At 41.4% G+C, this 22,185-nt stretch overlaps 1 protein-coding gene across 2 annotated transcripts in view; it reads left to right on the top strand.

The window, feature by feature from the left end:
- The window catches only part of bcorl1 (BCL6 corepressor-like 1), a 212,139-nt gene that overhangs the window by 40,995 nt on the left and 148,959 nt on the right, over positions 1 to 22,185 (top strand). For both annotated transcript variants that reach the window (XM_059977160.1, XM_059977163.1), the window contains exon 2: positions 9,587 to 9,743. The gene's annotated coding sequence lies outside the window, so the exon portion shown is untranslated. The remainder of the gene's footprint in view (positions 1 to 9,586; positions 9,744 to 22,185) is intronic.

Consider the following 22,185-nt stretch of genomic DNA (forward strand, 5'->3'; position numbering starts at 1 on the left):
TAACCTTAACTATTTAACTGTTACTTCACTCACAATGACAAATCCATTGGTGATTTGAAATCAGAAATCCATTCACGTCTTTGTATATTAAAATATAAAGCTATTTCCAAGTTTGTGCCAGGAAATGGGTTAATTTCTTATTGTCAAATGATGTGTACTTGGAAGTGCAATTGCATGACACTTTATTATTCAGTTCATCACAGAGTGTTCAACTTGATAATAACTACTTCCAGAATTTTGACCAGACTAGATGTGAGTCACCCTATCACCTCTGATGCGAATTCCACATTGCAGGTGCTAAGAATTATGTCACTCCTTTTCCAATGTTCTTTCTGGGACATTGAGAGGAAAGTTGGATCATGATGACCCCGAGGCAAAAGTATTAGCATGGATGTGATAGGCTGAAAGGCTCATTCTGTCTGTATAGTAATGTAACTATGCTTCTAAAGGACCTTCATTGGGAAGTATTTGGACAGAGTACTTTTCTCAATGCGGGGGTGTCTTGGGACGCTGGTGAGATAAGTGAATTGTTCGTCTGTCTGGCCCCCACTGAGCATTACATTAACAATCAGCTCACTTCACCAAAGTAACACTGTGTAGGCATTTGATTCATTCTTCCCCTTGCCCACTTACATGTTTTTCTACTTCCTGGTAATAGTGCTGGACACCCATTGATCACACACTCCAGAACCAATCAATCATCTGTACTAGGCTAGCAAACATCTCCAAACCACATACAGGGTTTCGTACAGCCTGTTCCTATATGCCTGGCTTTGATGGGCCCCTGACCAAATAATGCTTATATATTATATATAATGCAATATGTATTATATATGATAAATAAACTTGAACCTTGATCAGGAAACTTGACTGCCCTTTAATGCTGGGATCCAAGTTCCTTCACCCTGCAGCAATGCCAGGCTCTGAGGCCCCAATTTTCCAAGCCATTGTCAAACCTACTGGGTCTTGTGACTGCTTGTCATCCTGCCCACTACTCCCATCCCCTCCATCAATCCCCTCCTTCACACTTAGCCTCAGAACAGAGAACCAAGCAGCTTATGGCTGAATGGAAAGTGTTCAACACTTGGTCATTTCCATTTAAAACGTTAAACCATGGGTGTAACCATCATTTGAAGCGGGAGTACAATGCCTGAAACTTGTTGCTACTCTTGGCTACATCTGTACAGCCTGTCTTAGTTTGTAGATCATCTGAAAATCTTCCTGAAATACGAAAGGTGAGAAAATAATGCAATGGGATTACTTCTGGAAAGTTGCACCACACTATGTTGTGATGTGGTTGTACTGAATATGTTTTGCATTCAGGAACTAAAGACATGATATTGCAGAGAAAAGTTAACATAAGTTGTAAAGTATGGCATTCATCAGAAATAGTCTAAGTTAATTTATGGAGTCATAACTTGTAATTCTTTATATGTAGTAGTTGATTCACAATTTATTTGAGTACATCTGTAGAGTCCAAAACATTAACAGCACTTTCAAACTGATTTATTCTTAAATAGGAGAGATAACCACAAAAAATGCAAGTAATATAAAACTGCTGTTCTGGTTAGTATTTTCCCACACAGCATCACAGTGACAGTCTGCTTTGAATATTAAATCATCTGTTGCCGTCTCCTCTATTCGAACCTGTTCATCGCGCTTTCTCATGGTGAATGAGGGAAGATCACCTTCTGGTATCACCATCCATGCATATCTGCCCTCCCTCACTCAACTACCTGCCTTCAGAAAATAACTCACTGTTAACTTATTACCACACTTACTAAATTTCCTTTGTTGATTTTTAACTCTTCATTCACCAATCCTCACATCTGTATCTACCATGTGCTTAAGGAGTGTTATTGATATGTTTGATTGCAATTAAGTAATTAGTCTCTCTCTCTCTCATCTTGTCATGATCCCTGCACATCCTGCATCTGGACTTCCTTAAGCCCATGGGATTCATATTTAAGCAGTTGTTTCTATCCAAGATACAGGCATTCACTGTCAGGTCTGAATGAACCATTTGAGGCACAGTTAGATCTTGCCAAACTCTAATATCTCACATCTTTTCCCTGATACTGTCGCACCCTTCCCCGTATACTGTCTGAATCTATCTTCTCCTTGACAACCATCTTCAGATTCCTTGACATTTTTTCTATTCTGATCATCAATTTCCCTTCCTTGACCTGTTGGATAATACTGTTATTAGTTTTCCCTCCTGAGGTATTTGCTATGGTTGCTATTAGGTAGTTGCTACAGATTGTTGCTGTTAGGTAGTACAGCCATCAACCCTCCACACAAATACCTGCTACCTCTGATACCTCTGTCCTTGCAAATTATCATTTCATTTTTTACCACCGTTTCTTTTGCAAAATCCTTAATGTCCTGTCCCCTCCCATATTCCTGACCAACCTTCCCAGAACTCCTTGCTTGAATATGTTTGTTGAGCATAACTCCCCCTTCCTCCATGCATCCCAGCATTACCTGCACAACTCTACAGTACCAAAGCAGTTTATACTGTTTCAAATGATAGCCCTTACGGCTTTTATGTTGGTCCCTGTCCTTCAATATCCTTTTTGAACTCTCTGCAAATTTCACTGCAGTTGATTATATTACTCTCCTCTGAAGAACTACCTCTACAGTTGAGTGGGACTGCATTTACCATACTTACTTATCCAATCATAGCCAGAGAATCACCAGCAATTGAATTTCATAGCGCTCCACTGTTGTCCCGATGGAGAGCAATGGGCATCAATACTATTTACATTGTAGAATGACTAGGATGAAAGCCAGTTCAAATAAACTTGTTCTTAATGATTGATTTTGACTTTGAACATACTGTAAATGTTCTGTACAGAGTGTATAAACTGGAGACCCCTTTGTTCTGCACAGACAGCATTTTCAATCTAAAAAAATCTGTGGGGCAGGGCAGGTTTTTATTTAGTTGGATAGACAGAAGAAAGTCTAAGACTAATAACTATTTAACTTTATTTAAATATGTTTTGATGTAGCAAAATGACATTGAGTTTTGATGTAAACAGAAGTCTAGTTGTTGAAAAAGTGGAAAAAAAGGAGCAACGTTCTTTCTTGTACCAGTGCATATAGCTTCTTATTTATTTATTTATCTATCTATCTATCTATCTATCTATCTATCTATCTATCTATCTATCTATCTATCTATCTATCTATCTATCTATCTATCTATCTATCTATCTATCTATCTATCTATTTATTTATTTATTGAGTGATGCCGCAGAACAGGCCCATCCGTCACTTTCAGCATGCTGCCCAGCAACCCCAATTTTATCCTAGCCTCGTGACGGGATAACTTACAATGATCAATTAACTTACCAATCAGTATGTCTTTGGATTGTGGAACCAAACCAGAGCACCCGGAGGAAATCCATGAGGTTTTGGGGAGAATGTACAAACTCCTTACAGGCAGCGGCGAGAATTGAACCTGGGTTGCTTGTTCTGTAAAGCATCGTGCTAACCAATACACTACCATGCCACCCTGTAGGGTGTCATATTGAAGCTATGGCGGAGCAAGGGCAAAACACATGCACCTGCCTTTATTACATTAATTTGACTAATCACCTTGCTTATATGCATGTGGCTGAGTACACTTTCAAGATTAAATATGGGTTATGCATGAAACTTAAAAATATTTATGACTTGATTTCTGATAACAGTCAAAGTACATTTATTATCAAAGAAGAAAACTTCCGTCAACTCGTATAAAATTTACAGGTGTTTCAATGTCAAAACTAATTTGAATAAAGTTAAATGATAATTAAATTCTCAAAACAGAAGAGATGTTTGACTTCTAACAATAAATTTCAAGTTTCTAAAGCATGCAAAAATATGCATTTTATAATAATTATGTGAACAGAGTTTCAACCAATTCAGCTTGCACTATTCATGTTTTTTTCTGTCACTGCAGCAGCAGTAACAACAGAGCTGTTTGACGTGATGTGAAGTTGACAAGTTCTCTTTTGAAGAAGGATATGGCCATTTTAAATGAAGTTTAAAGGGGGGTCAGATCCTGGATTTAAAAGGGCAATGCCAATTTTTTTCAGTAATGGTGTAAAATATAATCTACTTAGAATTTACTCTTCTGCAAAGATTTTAACCACACCACTGAACTGTATTAAGTGTGATTTTTTTTTTAATCTGATGGAATTTAGTTTAATTGCACATCAGATGTTATGTTTTAAGCTAGACTGAATATCTTGTGCATTTTCCAGAGTACCATAAATTATTCAGTTCGGCTCTGCTCCTGACGTCCTACTTTAGTCCTCTGACCCCAATTAGACATGCCTGTGCAACATGTTAGCACCAACAGTGTGACAAGTCTGAGGGTATTAGAAACATAGAAGTGGAACAGTGATGGCACTTGGGGGGCCAAAAAGGATGCAAGTTTCTGTTTGTCATTCTGTCTGCCTGATGGTTCATTCTCACTTTATCGTCACCTTTGGCTGTCTTATATTTTCCTGTGCTCTGTACATTAGCCCCTCAATCCTGTGGGCACACTCCTCAGATTTCTCTCTTCATTTCTGCCTTTGTCCATTTGCAGTATAATATGTGTCTCTTTTTCTCCTCCTCTCTTTGTTTTCTTTCATCTCTCTGCCTACATAGCTTTCTTCCACTCTTTTGCCTTTAAACTTTTAATTTATTTTTGTTCCTTCCACCTGTTTCGCTCTCCGTTGCATTTTTTCTGTTTGACGTTCACTCTCACATTTCTCTTATCATCTCTTTGTCTTTGACTTGCTCTTTCACTTAATGCATTTTCTCATTCTTTTGATTTGTTTCTGTTGCTTTTTGATTAACTCAGTCCTGTTCATATCTTTTCTCCTGATATTCTAGCATTGAGTTCATTTGTTTTTTGCTCTACCTCATTCTTTCTCATTGATTGCCTCAACTTTGTGACTGCAATTTTGTGACCCTCGTCACTTTTTTTCTTCCCCTCTCTCTCTCTGCACATTTTGTCATGGTTTGGTAATTTGTGATTTGCTTGTGTTAACTCTGATATTTTCATTCGCATTTCTTTTTCATTTTTGACCAGTTTTAACTTCCCAACACTCTTCTCCAAAGAAGCAACTTTCTTTCTCGAGTGCATATAAATTTCATCTGTAGTGTGTCATAATGCAACTGTAGTAGACCATGGGCGAGACACATGCAACTTCATCTGGTAGTTGAATTTGGCAGATTGCTTATATGTATATGTCATAAGAGTTTTCATCTTTCTTATCATCTTACTCACCCATCAGTAAACTGTGTACCCAGACAATTCTATAGCTAATCTCATCTATATTAGTTGGTGAAATATTAGCTTCCCTAGGTTAAGTCCATACCTGTGGTACTCTTTTTGTGGAGCTTGCATGTACTGCCTCTGACTGCAATGGTTCCCCTAGAGGCACCAATTTCCTCCCAAAGATGTGCTGGTTAGAAAGGTTATCCGTAGTGTAGATGTTTGGTTGGAGAATTGGGGAATGGCTGGGCAGAAGAGAAATAATAGGTTATGGGGAATGGTATAGCCTTAATAGGCAAAATGGCTTCCTTCCACTTAAGAAATCTGAGTTCTTCACCAAGGCTACTTGATGGTGTTTCCCAATCCTGGTCAATCTACCACAAATACAAATAAATTGTAGCTTGTGCCTGGGAACAACGTCAATTGGAGTTCCTTCTAGTTCGTATCATATCCAGAAATGGGGATGTTTTACTGTTCTGTCATCTTATAGCAATGCAGACAGAGAACCTCAGTCCTTTGAATGTCTATCAACTCCCAGCGGCACAAACCCATTTGTCCATTCCCACTGTTCTTATTTCCTTGTACTCCTATGACTTATTCTCTCTCATCATCTTTGCTTTGGTTCTTTTATTTTACAAATAAGATAATTTGCAGTAGCCACTTATGAGCACAACTTTGGGAAGTGGGAGTTAGGGATCACCTGGAGGAAATCCTCGTGATCACAGAGTCAACTTGCAAACTCCACACTAAGAGCCCCAAGGCTCAGTATTGGATCTGCATTTCTGGGACTATGAGGGAGCAGTAGTGACTGATAGAAACTCTTCATCGCGCTACGATATGGAACTACTCTCACTATAAAGAGTGCAGTGGTTAAATGAAGTGATTCAAGGGTGGTTAGGATGGGCACCAGTGTTTCTTCTAAGGGTCGTGTTCACATCTTTTGCTACTAGCGCACAAAGGAATTTAACTGGGGACAAAAGGTTGTCACCCTCTACCTTGTAGGCATGTTAAGTATACACGATCACACTTGCTTTTCTAGTTTCTGATGCAATTTTATTTATTTTAGACAAGGAACAACAAACTGGACTTGGTGGTAGTTTATTATCCTTAGAATAGCTTCAGGTTTACTTCCACTTAAATATTCATTGCACACATGTTGTCACTGGGGAAAAAATTGCACAGCACATGAGTTTTGTGCATGCTGGTCATTACAAATTAGAGGGAACACTGATGGGCCGGACATTCTGCCATTCCCATGACATCAATGAGGCATCAATAAATATTAGAAAAATTAGCCCTCTTCATTCAATATTTTTGTTAATTATCTGTCTTCATTTACATACTGTACCCTCTATCTTCTTCCAGTTGGTAGGAGTTTTCTATGTTGCAGCATCTCTGTGTTTACCTGCATGTTATGACAGAGAAGGATCTATGCCAGCTCCCAGTAGGTTGTTCCCATCCATCCCACTTCTCCCATTTCCTCTTGTCTCTGCACTTTTATTGGTTAACAAAGTAAATGCCAAATCCCTAACTAAAATGTAGCAGCTTTTGTTGGAGTATACGTATAAATATCAGACAAGGATAAGATTGGGCTTTTTGTAGAAGAAAACTTGTATTTATTACTCTCTATGATCATTTTCTCTGGATGGATGTAAATAGTGTTGTTTCATTTCTTGTTTTCTCCCCCCATATCAACCTGTAATTTCCCACCAGAGGCTAAAACTGAAGGCTGCGTGAAGCAAGCACCAGATGCTGTATCTGCAAAGATTCACAGTCGAGCCATGTTAGAGAAACAGGAAGGAGCTTCATATCTTCTTGTGTCTGGGTATTGTAACAGGTGGAATCATAAACAAGGGATGAGAGCCTCTCTTTTAAAATCGTGTATGTATACATTTCTTATCTCAGAGGGTGCTGAATCTCTGGAATTCTCATCTCCCATGGGTGCTGGGCCAGATCATTAGATGTGTGATAGATGGAGATAGCCAAATGTTTGAAAGGTCAAGGAATTCAGAGTCATGGGGAATTGGCATCAAAGAGAAGTTAAGGCCAGTATAGCTCAACCATGACCATATTAAATGGTGGGGCAGGCTGAAAGTGAATTGGTTGGCTATTCCTGCTCCCATTTTCTTGTGTTGTTTTTCTTGCATTAGTTGGGAGCTGTATGTTAGTCTTTCATTTAAATCAGAGAGATTGCTTTGTAATTTTACTTACAAGGCTTGTAAAATGGCAGTACCAAAAGATGGTAGTGTAGTGGTTAGCACAATGCTTTACACTTGCAGCGACCAAGGTTCAATTAGAAAGTTTGTACGTTCTCCCTGTGACCATGTGGGTTTCCTCCGGGTGCTCTGGTTTCCTCTCATGTTCCAAAGGCATGGGTTCATTTGTCATTGAGAATTGTCCCATGATTAGGCTGTTAAATTGGGAGATTGCTGGTCGATTTGGCTCAAAGGGTCAGAAGGGCCTACAGTACATGGGATTGTAACTCAATAAATAAGATTTAAAAAGACGATTGCAGAGTGGTGATTCAAAATACAGCTAAAGGCAATTCAATTCAGCAAAGAAGTCCACTAGCTTTAAAATGATAACTCTCATACCTGACATGGAACAGATATCTGAAAATGATGGACATACTCAGTAGGTCAGACTGCAGCTGGAGAGAATTTTGGTGTTGCAGGTCGATGAAAGTTTAGCAGCATGGGAAAGAAGTTAGAGATAATAAATTCAAATGCAGACATAGTTGAGGGGTATGGGGAGTCTGAAATTAGCTGCGAGGTAGGAGAGAATAACTGACAAGGTACGATGGTGCAAGGTAGATAAGAAGATAATGGATAGGTATAGAAGGAAATAATAGTGTTGAAAAGGTGTAAATAGGAGTACATAGATCTAATTAATCAACTCTACAGATCCTTGAATTTAACCTCAGCACCGTAAAGGACCAGGCCGGGAAAGGTCAGAATGGGAGTGGTGTAAAGTCTTAAAGTGACAGACGGCTGGAAGGCTAAAAACAGCCAGGCGTACTGTACAAAGAGATACAAAAGACGTGGAGATCAAATTTGCATTTGGGCTCTCCATAGGGAACTTGTGTCGAGAAGCGAATACTAAATTGCGAGAAGCACAATTTAAACTGCCGGTGCACCCAGTACATAAACGAACCTCTTTGCAAATGGAAGAAGCTATTATAGAACTCAATCATTTGAAAATTCTGCTTTGCATGGAAATAGCTGAATCAGTTACTGTTTGTAGAGAGAGTGTATGTTTGCACCATGAGTTACACAGCTCCATAACTGCAAGAGTTCAATTGCACGTTTTGTTTCATCATTGGTAATAATTCTGCCAGAGTGCTAAAATATCTTAAATATCTGAAGTTAAAATATATATTTTAGTGTCTGTATTCTATAATGTCACGAGTCTTCCACTGTTCGTGTGCCCGAGATCCTCCTTACCTTTCTCAGCCCTACCTTGGACCATTTAAAAAGAGACAAAGTAGGATAGCATACCAGTCGGCACTGGGTTGCAAACTTTGATGGGTGAGTTGTGAACCGGCATTTTATTGGTGACCGATTGTCCGTGATACGAAAATGTTAATGTTGCACGGATGGTGCACGAACTGTGAACACCTGGTGGCTCAGAGTCTGTAACGTATCTGCAGAACTAAGTGTGGTGCGACACAAGATGGTGAATGCGAGCATGCGAGCGAGCAAGAGTGAAGTTCCTAACGGGGGGGAGGATATTTATATATCTCGGGACTTAAACATGGAACACCGCCTCGAATTATTTTCCACGCGCGGGTCTCTGAAAAACTTATCAGCCTCAGCCGAAGTTAGTGATTAAGGTGTGATTTAAAAAAAAGATTGGTCATCCCGAGCTATTTCTGATCTCCGAGGACAGGATCGAAGCCACTACAGTGTCTGCCTGTTCCTCCGTGCTCGAATCCTCTGCCCCTACAAACCTCTCCCTCCACCATCACTCCCGGTTTACCATTTTATTGCATATCCGGACCGGCCATTAAATGTAAGATTTCTGTTTGCCTCTTTGTTAGTTGCTGAAATACTGCAATTAATCAATGCTACTTTTAAAAATTAATTGTTTGGTATATTAACAATTTATGGGCCCCACTCGGAGAAACCACTCCAGTTTAAAAAAAAGATTACCTCACAAGGTGAGATTTTGCACCAAAAAATGCAAGTCGCCGGGACTTTACTTCGTAGCAAGGGCAAGGTTTGTAAAATAAGTGATGACAAAACGTCGAGCTGACGAGGGTCTGGGAGGGAAGGGACATAGCCCTTTTAAGGGTGGAGGAGGTTGTTGATACAGATGACGGAAATTGTGTTACAGGGCGGCGGCGTGGCTGCGCAAAGACACTCCGGGGAAATCTCAATTTCTTCACCAATCACCCCCGACAGATATAACTGGCCACTGTTTCTCCCCGTCCTCGAGATCGCCCGGGAGCAAAGGAGACGGTGAGAGCTTCCGTAACTAATAGGCCCGGAAGGTAAGATTGCACCGGAGGGAGGGAGGGAGGGGGGAACTGGTGGTGACGGGGGAGAGATCGGGGCTTGCTTTGTTTCTGCTGCTGCTGCTGATGGCTTTGGGGATCGTAGGGAGACGGAGAGGGAGAAATCGGGAAATACACGCAGCGCAGTTGGCCGGGAGCTGAGCGCAGCACAGGGGTGCGAGAGCGAGCGATCTCCGGGCAGGCAGCCTCCTCTCCCACACACACACACACACACAGATCGCGAACTCCGCCTGCTGTGCCAGCGATACCCGATCGCGATCAATGCCCCTGCTCGCCCGCGGAACCGCGGAGCCACACGGGCAACTATCCCAAGTTTGACTGCTCGATACCAACCGAGCACTTGGCACGTTTCTTTTCAATGCATGGACCAACTTCGGCCTCCTAAAATAAAACTGCAGATTTCCCCCCCTCTGAAACACGACCTATACAACTTCATAGTTTAGAATCATTCGAGGTAGTGCTGGAAAATTCGGATTATACAAAGTTGTGAGAATATCGTTTGCTTCCTCCCGAAGCACCCCCCTTCTTTCCTCATCTCCGCCCCATACAAACATACATACACAAACACCATATTAATATATTTGGAGGGACATATCTCTGTATTCCCGGCCATCGATTAGATAAACTCCGAGTCAATATTGTCAATCTAGATAAAAAGTTGGCGTTAAGAGGGTCGGAATCGCATGAGTGGGAGAGTCGAATGAATGGATCGGACAAATGAGATCTGACGTGCAGGAGCGATGTTATCTCTTTCGTGGGGAGTGTACTGTGCAAAGGGCAGGACTGTTCAGCCCACATCGCCTTACCCCAAAGAGGAACCTTCCATTTTTGTTTTACAGTACTGGCTCACCAAGGTCACAGGTTGAAGCGTGTAAATGAGATTAAAGGCAGGATGGCGAAGTAAAATAGCGAGGGATCGAATTGTATGCAGAATATCAGATAGTTGGGGGGGGGGGGGGAATACTCGATTATACTCTGTCCTCTGGTCCCGATGACGACATTAACGGGAGACCCAATTACAGATATTACCAGGCACTAAGGATTGAATCGGTCCGCAGATTCATCCCTGACCGTTTCTGATACGTAAAACATAATTCGGTTGTTTTAATCTAGCACTGCTTTTACTTTGGACGTTTCCTAAGCCTCCGTGTTCAATCGATACAGTGAGAGGGCGTAAATGAAGTCAGGAAAAGTTGCAATATATTGCATCTTAGCCGGGAACGTAGATAGTAATTTTGAACAGAGAGACTTTGCCCGAAAAGTTCTGGAGAATCCACGCGTGAAACTTTTTTTTTGGGTCAGTCTTCATTTACTGTCAGATTAGTTATTTTTGCAGCCGGTTTATCTTCAGTATAAATGTGGTCCTCAGTTTTTTTTTGGGGGGGAGGTGAAGTTTGCAAAGCAAAACAATAAATCATGCATGATTTTCTATTGTCATTCTTTTCCTAACCCCTGATTATAATATCTGACACCATTGCACAAATGCAGTAAAGATGTCTTAAAGTTGAAATACAGGTTTCTGATTATTAGGTGTAAAAACACTGGATAAAAGATGTTGGAGGCTATATACTGAAGTTATGGTGACTGGACTTGAGCTTGAGTGCAGTGACCAGTTTTGTACATCATGGATGATCTTGCATGTGTCAGTAAGTTCAGGAAAAGAAATTAAAGTGTTGTTGACTTTGTAGGCTTGCAAGTTTAACCTTGATCAGGCAAGTTTTAAAAAGCATTTTTCAAACACCTAATATTTTAGCAATTTCTTTATGAAGCACCATACAACAGGATGAAGCAGGTGGAATTTCATGAGTTCCCAACTGTTGTCCTAGAGGTGAGGTTCACAGTCTGATGAGTCTTGTGTTCCAGCTGAGGACGGTATGGTGCTAACAGACTTGGATCAATATAAGAGAAAGGGCTTGCTAGCATTCATATAGCAACTTTCATGCCCTTGGGCCAGATAAATAAATTTCATAATTAAAATCAAGTTCAACATTGTGGACCAAAGTGTGCAGGTAATTTGAGTTCAGATAGCAGGTGGTTAATTTGTTTCCTGTTTTGGCTTAGAGAGAAGTATTACTGGAACTTCTGCTGGCCAAAATTCTTGCTGATAGTCTTCACAAGCCCCTGGACATGTAGGGTGCACCTTGGTTTCATATGTTGTGGCGTATTAATATGCTGTCGATGTTTGGTTGAAGATGGCTGTAAACAACATTCTGCTTCCAAGGCGAGTCTGCTGCACATTAGTAAAGATGACATCATTAAGTTTCCTCCACATTTCGCTATTTCCTAGCCGTACTTCCAACTACAATATGAGCCTCTGATGGCGCTTTGGATTTTATGGATGGTGCTCGTTTGTTTGAATTTAAAGAGACATGCAACCAGGATAAAAGAGAGAATTCACTTTTTATTGATGCTGCAAGCGTGGTACTGTATTCAACTTTTTAATACACTACATCTTAATTACACAGAATTGTTGCTTCCTTTCCTTGCCCACCATCTGTGCATGGAGAATATATTCAGTCTCTGGGGCCTTCAGAAACTGAGACTCTCAGCTATTGATCTGTTTTTTGGTTGGAAGGAATTTCATGCACACTGCTTAAGGTACACTTTCAAAATTGGAATAGTAAAGGACAGTAAGGGAAAAAAGCAAAATGAAACGCAATGCTTATATTATCAAAGGTACATCAGCGGGTTATGACCTTTGGGAATAATGCGTACTGATATAATATGTCTTCAGTTTCTGGTGGTTTCTTATAATCTAGCAGAACACACGATAGTCAAAGGTGCCTTATTTTCTGGAGTTAGCTTCATGCTTTCAAACAATGGAGTGAAAGATTAAAGCAATTTGCTATGATTAGGCATTAGCTGCAAACATTTTTAATTTCATTTTTTAATTGTTAAATATTTATTTGAATGACCAGATGTTGAATCAGTGAGGGTTAGATTTCATATCTTGCAAAAATATCTCTGTTCAACAATGTTTAGAATTCTTTTTTTTCAAGTTAAGACAACATGGTGAGCACCAAGACAAATAGTGAAAGGAGAAGAAAAAAATAAACCACAGATTAGCTAGATTTTAAAGGTAGGGTATTATTGAGGGAAGGGTAAACCAGCAACATAAATGTTATTGCAGTGTATAGCTCACTGAAGAGAATGTGTTAAGGGAGGAGATTTTGTAATGATACTCATCCGCAGCAGTGTGAAGGTACAGGTAGAAGAAAATGTTTGTAGAATAACGGAATTGCAATTTAGGAAGAGCAGCAGGAAGTTTATGGTAGTAGTCATGGTATTGTGACTCTGTTGAGAATAACACTTGTAAACTTGTTGGGTATGGATTTAAATTACTGACCCAAAAAGAAACATCTGATGCCTTAATAGAATATACCTGTGTGCTGTGGCCGTGTGTTTTTATGGAAAACTCGCAGAATGACTGTAGATGGAATTTTATAAATAGCACTTTTAATATAAAGTTGTTAGTCAATTCATAGTTGGAGAACGACAGATGAATATTTGAGGGAGATTTTATTCTACATTAAGATATTCCAGTCATATAATTATTTGAAATTTAATTCCTGGTTTGCAGAAATTAATTTTGTGGCTTATACTGTTGTGCTCAGCAGTGACATTGCTGGCCATTTGAAGAAGTGCAGTATTGTATGATTTTTGAACTGTAAGGAATGAGCTTTAAAGGAGCACAGAATAAGTTTTGAAAGGTAAGGATTTGTATTTACATAGCACATTTCATGATGTCACAGCATCCCTTATGCTTATAGATAATGAATGGGTTTTATTTTTAAGTCACATTTATAGTATAGGACAACTTGGAAGCTACTATGTACAGAGTAAAGTTTTACAAACACAATTGAGGTAATTATCAAGAAAATCTACCTTTTGATCTGACTTTCTGAGGTCATAACAACATCTGTGTCCACAATCTCTTGACTAACTGTTCTGGCACTATGGTTCCCATCTCCCTGCAACTCGTGTTTAACCCCCCCCCCCCCCCCCCCCCAATGTAGCACTAGCAAACCTCCCCACCCGGATATTAGTCTCCTTCCAGTTCAGGTGCAAACCATCTCTTGAATACAACTCCCACATTCTCTGGAAGAGAGCCCAATGATCCAAAAATCTGATGCCTTCCTCCTACACCAACTCCTTAGCCACGTGTTAAATTGTATGATATTCCTTTTTCTGACTTCACTAGCAGGTGACACAGGTAGCAGTCCTGAGATCACAACCCTGGAGGTCCCGTCCTTTAACTTAGCACCTAACTCGCTGCACTCACCTTGCAGAACCTTGTCACTCTTCCCATCCTTGTTATTGATACCTACATAGACCACAACCTCTAGCTATTCATTCTCCCACTTAAGAATGTTGAGGACTGAAGCTGAGATGTCCCAGACCCTGGCCCCTGGGAGGCAACATACCATCCAGGAATCTTGTTCTCCCTAACTCACAAAACCCCTATCTGCACAGTTTGCCTCTTCGCCCCTAATCCCTTCTGAGTCACAGAGCCAGAGACCTGACCAATGTTAACTTTCCTCTCCTATGTCATGGTGTGTGAAGGACAAAAGAAATCTTCCTAATAATACTAGTAAAACTATTCAATTCTGTTACATAGATATAATTTCGTGGAGATGTATACATTTTTAAAGTTTTTTTTGTGAACTAAAATCTTCATAAGCCAAACCATACATCTTTTAGCCTCTGCAGGGTTCCTATTGCAAACATCTCATTCAGTCATTGACAAGGGGTGCTCTGTGGTTTTCAGTTCACTTGTATCTGGGGATGAAATTTAACCCTTGAAAAACGGTTGCTTAGGATTAACCTAAGTAATTATTTTATCAGTTACCTTCTTTCCATCATAAAGTCAGAAGTGTTTATTGCTGATTACACAATGTTCTATTTCATTCATAACTCCACAGAAAACAAAACAGCCCAAGCACGCATACAACAAGACTTAGACCACATTCAGGCAGGGGTTAGCAGTGTCAGAAAACAAACACGGTACACAGGAGTCAGCTATAATATGAGGCAGTCTCACCACTTTAACTGAACTTACAACATCATTGCCATTGGTGAGTTGTCAAAGATCCATATCCTGGAGTGGGCCACCGGTGACCAGAAATTTTAACGAGATAAAATCCTACAGCATTACAGAAAATATAACTGGCATGGATAGCGGAATGGCTGACAGGCAGAAGGCAGCGAATAGGAATAAAGGGGGCCTTTTCTGTTTGCCTGCCGGTGACTAGTGCTTTCCTCAGGGATCGGTATTAGGACCATTACTTTTCACATTGTCAATGACTTGGATAACTGAATTGATGGCTTTGTTGCAAAGTTTGCAGATGATACGAAGATAGGTGTAGGGTTAGTTAGTGCTGAGGAAGCAATGTGATTGCAGCAGGACTCAGACAAATTGGAAGAATGGGCAAAAAGTGGCAGATGGAATACAGTGTTGGGAAATGTATGATAATGCACTTTGGTAAAAGGACCAATAGTGCAGACTATTATCTAAATGGGGAGAAGTTTCAAACATTCGATGTACAGAGGGTCTTGGGAGTCCTAGTGCAAGGCTCTCAAAAGGTTATAGGTTGAGTCTGCAGTAAAAAAGGCAAATGCAATGTTGGCATTTGTTTCAAGGGGAATAGAATATAAACAACTCAAGAAGATAATGCTGAGCCTTTGTAAGACACCAGTTAGGCCGCACTTGGAGTATTGTCAATAACTTTGGGCCCCATATCTCAGAAAGGATGTGTTGTCATTGGAGAGAGTCCAGAGGAGGTTCATGAGGATAATTCTGGGAATGAAGGTGTTAACGTATGAGGAGTGTTTGGCAGCTTTGGGCCTGTACTCACTGGAATTTAGAAGAATGCCGGCAGGGGAGGGGGAGGGAATCTCATTGAAACCTACTGAATGTTGAAAAGACTAGATAGGGTGGATGTGGAGAGGACGTTTCCTGTGGTGGGGTATCCAGAACTAGAGGGTGCAGCCTCAAAATTGAGGGGTGCCCCTTTAGGACAGATAAGGAGGTTTTTTTTTATAGCTAGAGAGCAATAAATTTGTACAATGCTCTGCCACAGACTGCATTGGAGGTCAAGCCTGTGTGTATATTTAAGGCGGAAGTTGATTGTTTCCTGATCAGTCAGGGCATCAAATGATACAGAGAGAAGGCAGCTGCATGGGTTTGAGGGGATCTGGCATCAGCCATGATGGAATGGCGGAACAGACTTGATGGGCTGAATGGCCTAATTATGCTCCTATGTCTTATGGTCTAAACTTCACTACACATAAAATTCTTTGGCTTCAAGAGCAAATTGTTTAGCGGTGATCCTCTTCCTGACTCCTTTCTTTAGCACCTACAAGCCAAAGCTCCTAGCACCCGGAAGGTTAAGGGCTGTCATTACAGAGGAACGCCTCTAATCCCCAACCACGCCACACACATCCCAACTTGGAACAATTGTTCAACGTGGGGCGTAAACCTTGGAATTCCCTACCTAACAGCATGTTCGTCGGGTGTTCAGTAGTTCAAGAAAGAATCCTTCTCAACAGCAGGTTGAGGTAGGTGATGAATGCTGATCTCATCAGCAAAGACCATGTGGCAGGAATAAATAAAAGAAGGTCTTAAAATTTAAAAGCAAACCACAGTCCCATCAGAGCTGTGACAAGGGTTGATGAACACTACCGGGAGATTATTTAAATATCGTAGGTCTGACAGCGTCAAATGCAGACAATCTTGGTCCTAGGACTTCCAATGATTGAATGAGGATAGCTTCAGAGATGAGGCATTCAGCTCTGCCGCACTACTTACTAGCTAGAAGAAGCAGTGTTGCTACCCCAGTCCTGCAAACATACCCTTTCTTGTTTTGTAATCTACAGCCCAATACATAGAAACCCATCTCCCAGCCCAGATCATACACTAGAACAAGGCTACAAGCTCTGTGTGGGGGCTGCAGCTTTCTTCAAACAAAGCTAGTCTATCAGGGTGACTCAGTCAGGAGTGTTAGGATACCTTGTTTGAAACTCAACTATACTTGCCTACACAAAACATTCCCTTTCAAGGTCAGAACATGTTTCCAGCGGAGAATACCTGGAATCATAATTCCCACAGCAATTTCAATATGTTCTAAAGCAGGCTTTGAAAAGTTACTCCAACTTTAAGTGGAGATCTCAAAATCGTATTACAATTCAATATTTTCTTTACAAATAATCAATATCCCAGTGCACTGAAGGTAAAGTTGATAGTGCATCAAGTGGAGGTGGGATGGGAAGAAGATTTGTTTTATCAAACCAATAAACAACAGATCTTTTCCATTCCTCCAGGTCTCTGCCTGCCCCTATGGGTCTAGCAACAAATACTAACTCCCTGATATCAGGCCCAAAAGCACATGAAAATAACAGTTAGAGTTGTCCATCTGGCCCCCTAAACTGCCTTGCAATTTGTTGTTATGGCGAAACTGCCTTGCAATTTGTTGTTATGGCGAAACTGCCTCCAGACCATAATACCTTCTCCATGTCAGTTCCACATCACTCTCAATTGCATTTTACTTAGAGTTACAGTGTGGTACAAGTCCTTCCAGCCCAGAGAGCCCGTGCCACCCTATTACACCCAGTGTCCAATTAACCTACTAACCTGTGTACTTTTGGAAGGTGGGAGGTGCATTGGCCTTCATCAGCCATGGATTCGAGCTCAAGATCCGAGAAGTAATATTACAGCTGTATAGAACCCTGGTCAGACCCCACTTGGAGTACTGTGCTCAGTTTGGGTCACCCCACTACAGGGTTGGCCTTTTCTCCTTGGAGTGACAGAGGATGAGAAGTGACCTAATAGAGGAGTATAAGATAATGAGAGGAATTGATCGTGTGGGAATGTAGAACATAGAATAGTACAGCACATTACAGGCCCTTTGGCCCACAATGTTGTGCCGACCCTCAAACCCTGCCTCCGATATAACCCCCCGCCATAAATTCCTCCATATACCTGTCTCTTAAACTTCACTACTGTATCTGCCTCCACCACTAACTCAGGTAGTGCATTCCATGCACCAACCACTCTCTGAGTGAAAAACCTTCCTGTAATATCCCCCTTGAACTTCCCTCACCTGACCTTAAGAACATGTCCTCTTGTACTGAGCAGTGGTGCCTTGGGAAAGAGTCACTGGCTGTCCACTCTGTCTATTCCTCTTAATATCTTGTACAGCTCTATCATGTCTCCTCTCGTCCTCCTTCTCTCCAAAGAGTAAAGCCCTTGCTCCCTTAATCTCTGATTATAATCCATACTCTCTAAACCAGGCAGCATCCTGGTAAATCTCCTCTGTACCCTTTTCCAATGCTTACACATCCTTCCTATAGTGAGGCGACCAGAACGGGAAACAGTACTCCCAAGTGTGGCCTAACTGGAGTTTATTATAGAGCTGCATCATTACATCGCGTCTCTTAAACTCTATCCCTCGACTTATGAAAGCTAACACCCCATAAGCTTTCTTAACTACCCTATGTACCTGTGAGGCAACTTTCAGGGATCTGTGGACATGTACCCCCAGATCCCTCTGCTCCTCCACACTACCAAGTATCCTGCTATTTACTTTGTACTCTGCCTTGGAGTTTGTCCTTCCAAAGTGTACCACCTCACACTTCTCTGCGTTGAACTCCATCTGCCACTGCTCAGCCCACATCTACATCCTATTAACGTCTCTGCAATCTTCGACAATCCTCTACACTATCTACAACACCATCAACCTTTGTGTTGTCTGCAAACTTGCCAACCCACCCTTCTACCCCCATATCCAGGTCGTTAGTAAAAATCACAAAAAGTAGAGGTCCCAGAACAGATCCTTGTGGGACACCACTAGTCACAACTCTCCAATCTGAATGTACTCCCTCCACCACGACCCTCTGCCTTCTCCAGGGAAGCTAATTCTGAATCCACCTGGCCAAACTTCCCTGGATCCCATGCCTTCTGACTTTCTGAATAAGCCTACCATGTGGAACCTTGTCAAATGCCTTACTAAAATCCACGTAGATCACATCCACTGCACTACCCTCATCGATATGCTTGGTCACCTCCTCAAAGAACTCTATCAGGCTTGTTAGGCATGATATGCCCTTCACAAAGCCATGCTAACTGTGCCTGATGAGACCATGATTCTCTAAATGCCCATAGAGCCTATCTCTAAGAAGCTTTTCCAACAGCTTTCCCACTGGTTTATAATTACCTGGACTATCCCTACTACCTTTTTTGAACAAGGGGACAACATTCGCCTTTTCTCCAATCCTCCGGTACCATTCCCATGGACAACGAGGACATAAAGATCCTAGCCAGAGGTTCAGCAATCTCTTCCCTTGCCTCGTGGAGCAGCCTGGGGAATATTTTGTCAGGCCCCGGGGACTTATCTGTTCTTATGTATTTTAACAACTCCAACACCTCCTCTCCCTTAATATCAACATGCTCCAGAACATCAACCTCACTCATATTGTCCTCACCGTCATCAAGTTCCCATTCAGTGGTGAATACCAAAGGAAAGTATTCATTGAGGACCTCGCTCACTTCCACAGCCTCCAGGCACATCTTCCCACTTTTATCTCTAATCCGTCCTACCTTCACTCCTGTCATCCTTTTGTTCTTCACATAATTGAAGAATGCCTTGGGGTTTTCCTTTAGCCTACTTGCCAAGGCCTTCTCATGTCCCCTTGCTCTTCTCAGCACCTTTCTTGCTACCCTATATTCTTCAATAGACCCATCTGATCCTTGCTTCTTAAACCTCATGTATGCTGCCTTCTTCCACCTGACTAGATTTATAGCTTCACTTGTCACCCATGGTTCCTTCACCCTACCATTCTTCCTCACCGGGACAAATTTATCCCTAACATCCTGCAAAAGATCCTTAAACATTGACCTCATGTCCATAGTACATTTCCCTGCAAAAACATCATCCCAATTCACACCCGCAAGTTCTAGCCTTATAGCCTCATAGCCTCATAATTTGCTCTTCCCCAATTAAAAATTTTCCTGTCCTCTCTGATAGTCAGTAGTACTCTGGTAGTCAGAGGCTTTTTCCCAGGGCTGAAATGGCTAACACGAGAGGGCACAGTTTTAAGGTGCGTGGAAGTAGGTCCAGAGGGGATGTCTGATGTAAGTTTTTTACGTGGAGAGTGGTGAGTGCGTGGAATGGGCTGCCGGCGACTGTGGTGGAGGTGGATTCAGTAGGGTCTTTTAAGAGGCTCCTGGATAGGTACCTGCAGCTTAGAGAAATAGAGAGCTAAGGGGAACCCCAGGTAATTTCTAAAGTAAGTACATGTGTGGTGCAGCTTTGTGGGCCTAAGGGCCTGTACTGTGCTGTAGGTTTTCTATGTTTCTATGAAACTGGAGTGCTCAGAGGAAACCCATCCTCACAGGGAGAATGTACAAACTCCTCAGAGGGAGTGACAGGAATTGAACTTGGGTCGCTGTTACTGTAATAGCATCATGCTAGCCACTAGACTACCATGCCTTCATAAATTTACCAACCTTTCAAAAACTTATCTATCTCAAATAAGTCAAATAGTACAGCTTCCACAGCCTTCCAAGGTAGAGAATCACAAATACTCAACATCCCCTGTGAGAACAAGTTTCTCCACTCCTCAACATTAAATGTCTGGCCTTTTATCACATAACTATGTCTTCTTTTCTGACTCTCCCACCAAGTAGAAGCAGGTCAATCTTACCCTGTAATGTACCCTTGGGATCTTCTGTTTCTATGAGATTAGCCATCATTCTTCTGAACACATCAAAGAATACAGATCTGGCTGCTCACCTTGGGAAAGCCTCTCATTCCAAATCAGCTGAGTAAATCTCATTTGGACTTCTTCATGTACAAGTATATCTTTTTTTTTAAAATAAGGAGGATAAAATGTGCATAGTATGCCACACATGGCTTCGCTGGTATCACAATTGTAATAATACTTTATTATTTCTATACTCCAAAACCCATGGAATAAAAGGCCAATATGAATACTACTTGCTGCAACTGCCTGCTAATTCTTTCTGATTCATGCACCAAAATGCCTAGAATCTTCTGTACTCCCCAAACCCTGTGAAAAAGGAAGCCTCTATGAAATTCTCTTCCTCCTATTCTGTTCTCTACTCAAATTGTCAAGATATGACACGAGAAATTTTGACATAAATTTACAAAACATTCTACTAAGTTCTGCTTAATTAATCCAATGTTTTTGGTGTCGAGGAAAACAAGCATTCTGTATAACTTTGTGAATAAGCACACTGCCTGATGTCGTGATGAAATTATGCAGATGAGAGTCTCCAGGTTGATCCCAGTCTTGTTGAAATAGCTGGTCTCTTCCAGATAGCATTGGAACATCTAGTTAACTTGTCTGATGTTATTGATCTTTGTTCAACAGTATGTCAGATAGCGTGGCTTCAAGTACCACTCAGGTACATACACTGTTAACTGGGATGAGACTTCAGAACAGTGCTAAGGGAATGTTTTACTGTCAAAGAAGTATTTTCAACTCTTGATTGAAAGATATCATAACACATTTTTAAGGTTTGCAGGAGAGATTTCCCAGTATGCTAGGCAATTATGTCTCAACCAATACCGCCAGTGTTCTGAGCTGCGTATATTTCAAAGCAAGAAGTATTGCAGGAAAGACAAATGAGCTCAGGGCATGGATCAACACATGGACTAATGCCATTAGTAAAGCTTGGTTGCTGGAGGGGCGGGACTGGGAGCTCAATATTCTGGAGCTAAGTTGTTTTAGGCATGACAGAGCGGGAGGGATGGCGTTACTAATCAGGGAAAATGTCAGGACAGACTGGAGAACCCATCTGGTGAGACTTTATGGGTGGAACTGAGAAATAAGAAAGGGATGACCACGTTAATGGGGCTGTATTATATACCACCCAACAGTCCATGGGATTTAGAGGAACAAATCGTAGAGATCGCAGACTGTTGTAAGAAACATAAAGTTTGAATAGTAGGTGGTTTTTAACCTTCCACATATTAACTGGGACTCCCATACTATAAAAAGACTAGATGGGATAGAATTCGTCAGATGTGTTCAGGAAAGTTTCCTTCGTCAGTACATAGAAGTCCCAGTGAGAGAGTGTGCGATACTTGTTCTGCTATTAGGGAATGAGACAGGGCAGGTGACAAGTTTGTGTCGGGGAACACTTTGCCTTTAGTGATCACAGTGCCATTAGTTTCAAAGAAAATAGCGTCTGGTCTTCGGACTGAGATGCCATTTTGGAGAAAGGCCAAATTTGGTATCAGAAAGCACAAAAATACAAATGCAGATGCTGTGGATCAAAGAATACGTACACAACGCTGGAAGAATTCAGCAGGTCAGGCAGCATCTGTGAGAAAAGAGTAGCCAACGTTTCGGGCCGAGACCCTTAATCAGGAATGGGGGGGGGGGGGGGGGGAGA

This window comes from Hypanus sabinus, chromosome 8, assembly GCF_030144855.1.
Source record: "Hypanus sabinus isolate sHypSab1 chromosome 8, sHypSab1.hap1, whole genome shotgun sequence".
In the NCBI taxonomy this organism is placed as follows: Eukaryota; Metazoa; Chordata; class Chondrichthyes; order Myliobatiformes; family Dasyatidae; genus Hypanus; species Hypanus sabinus.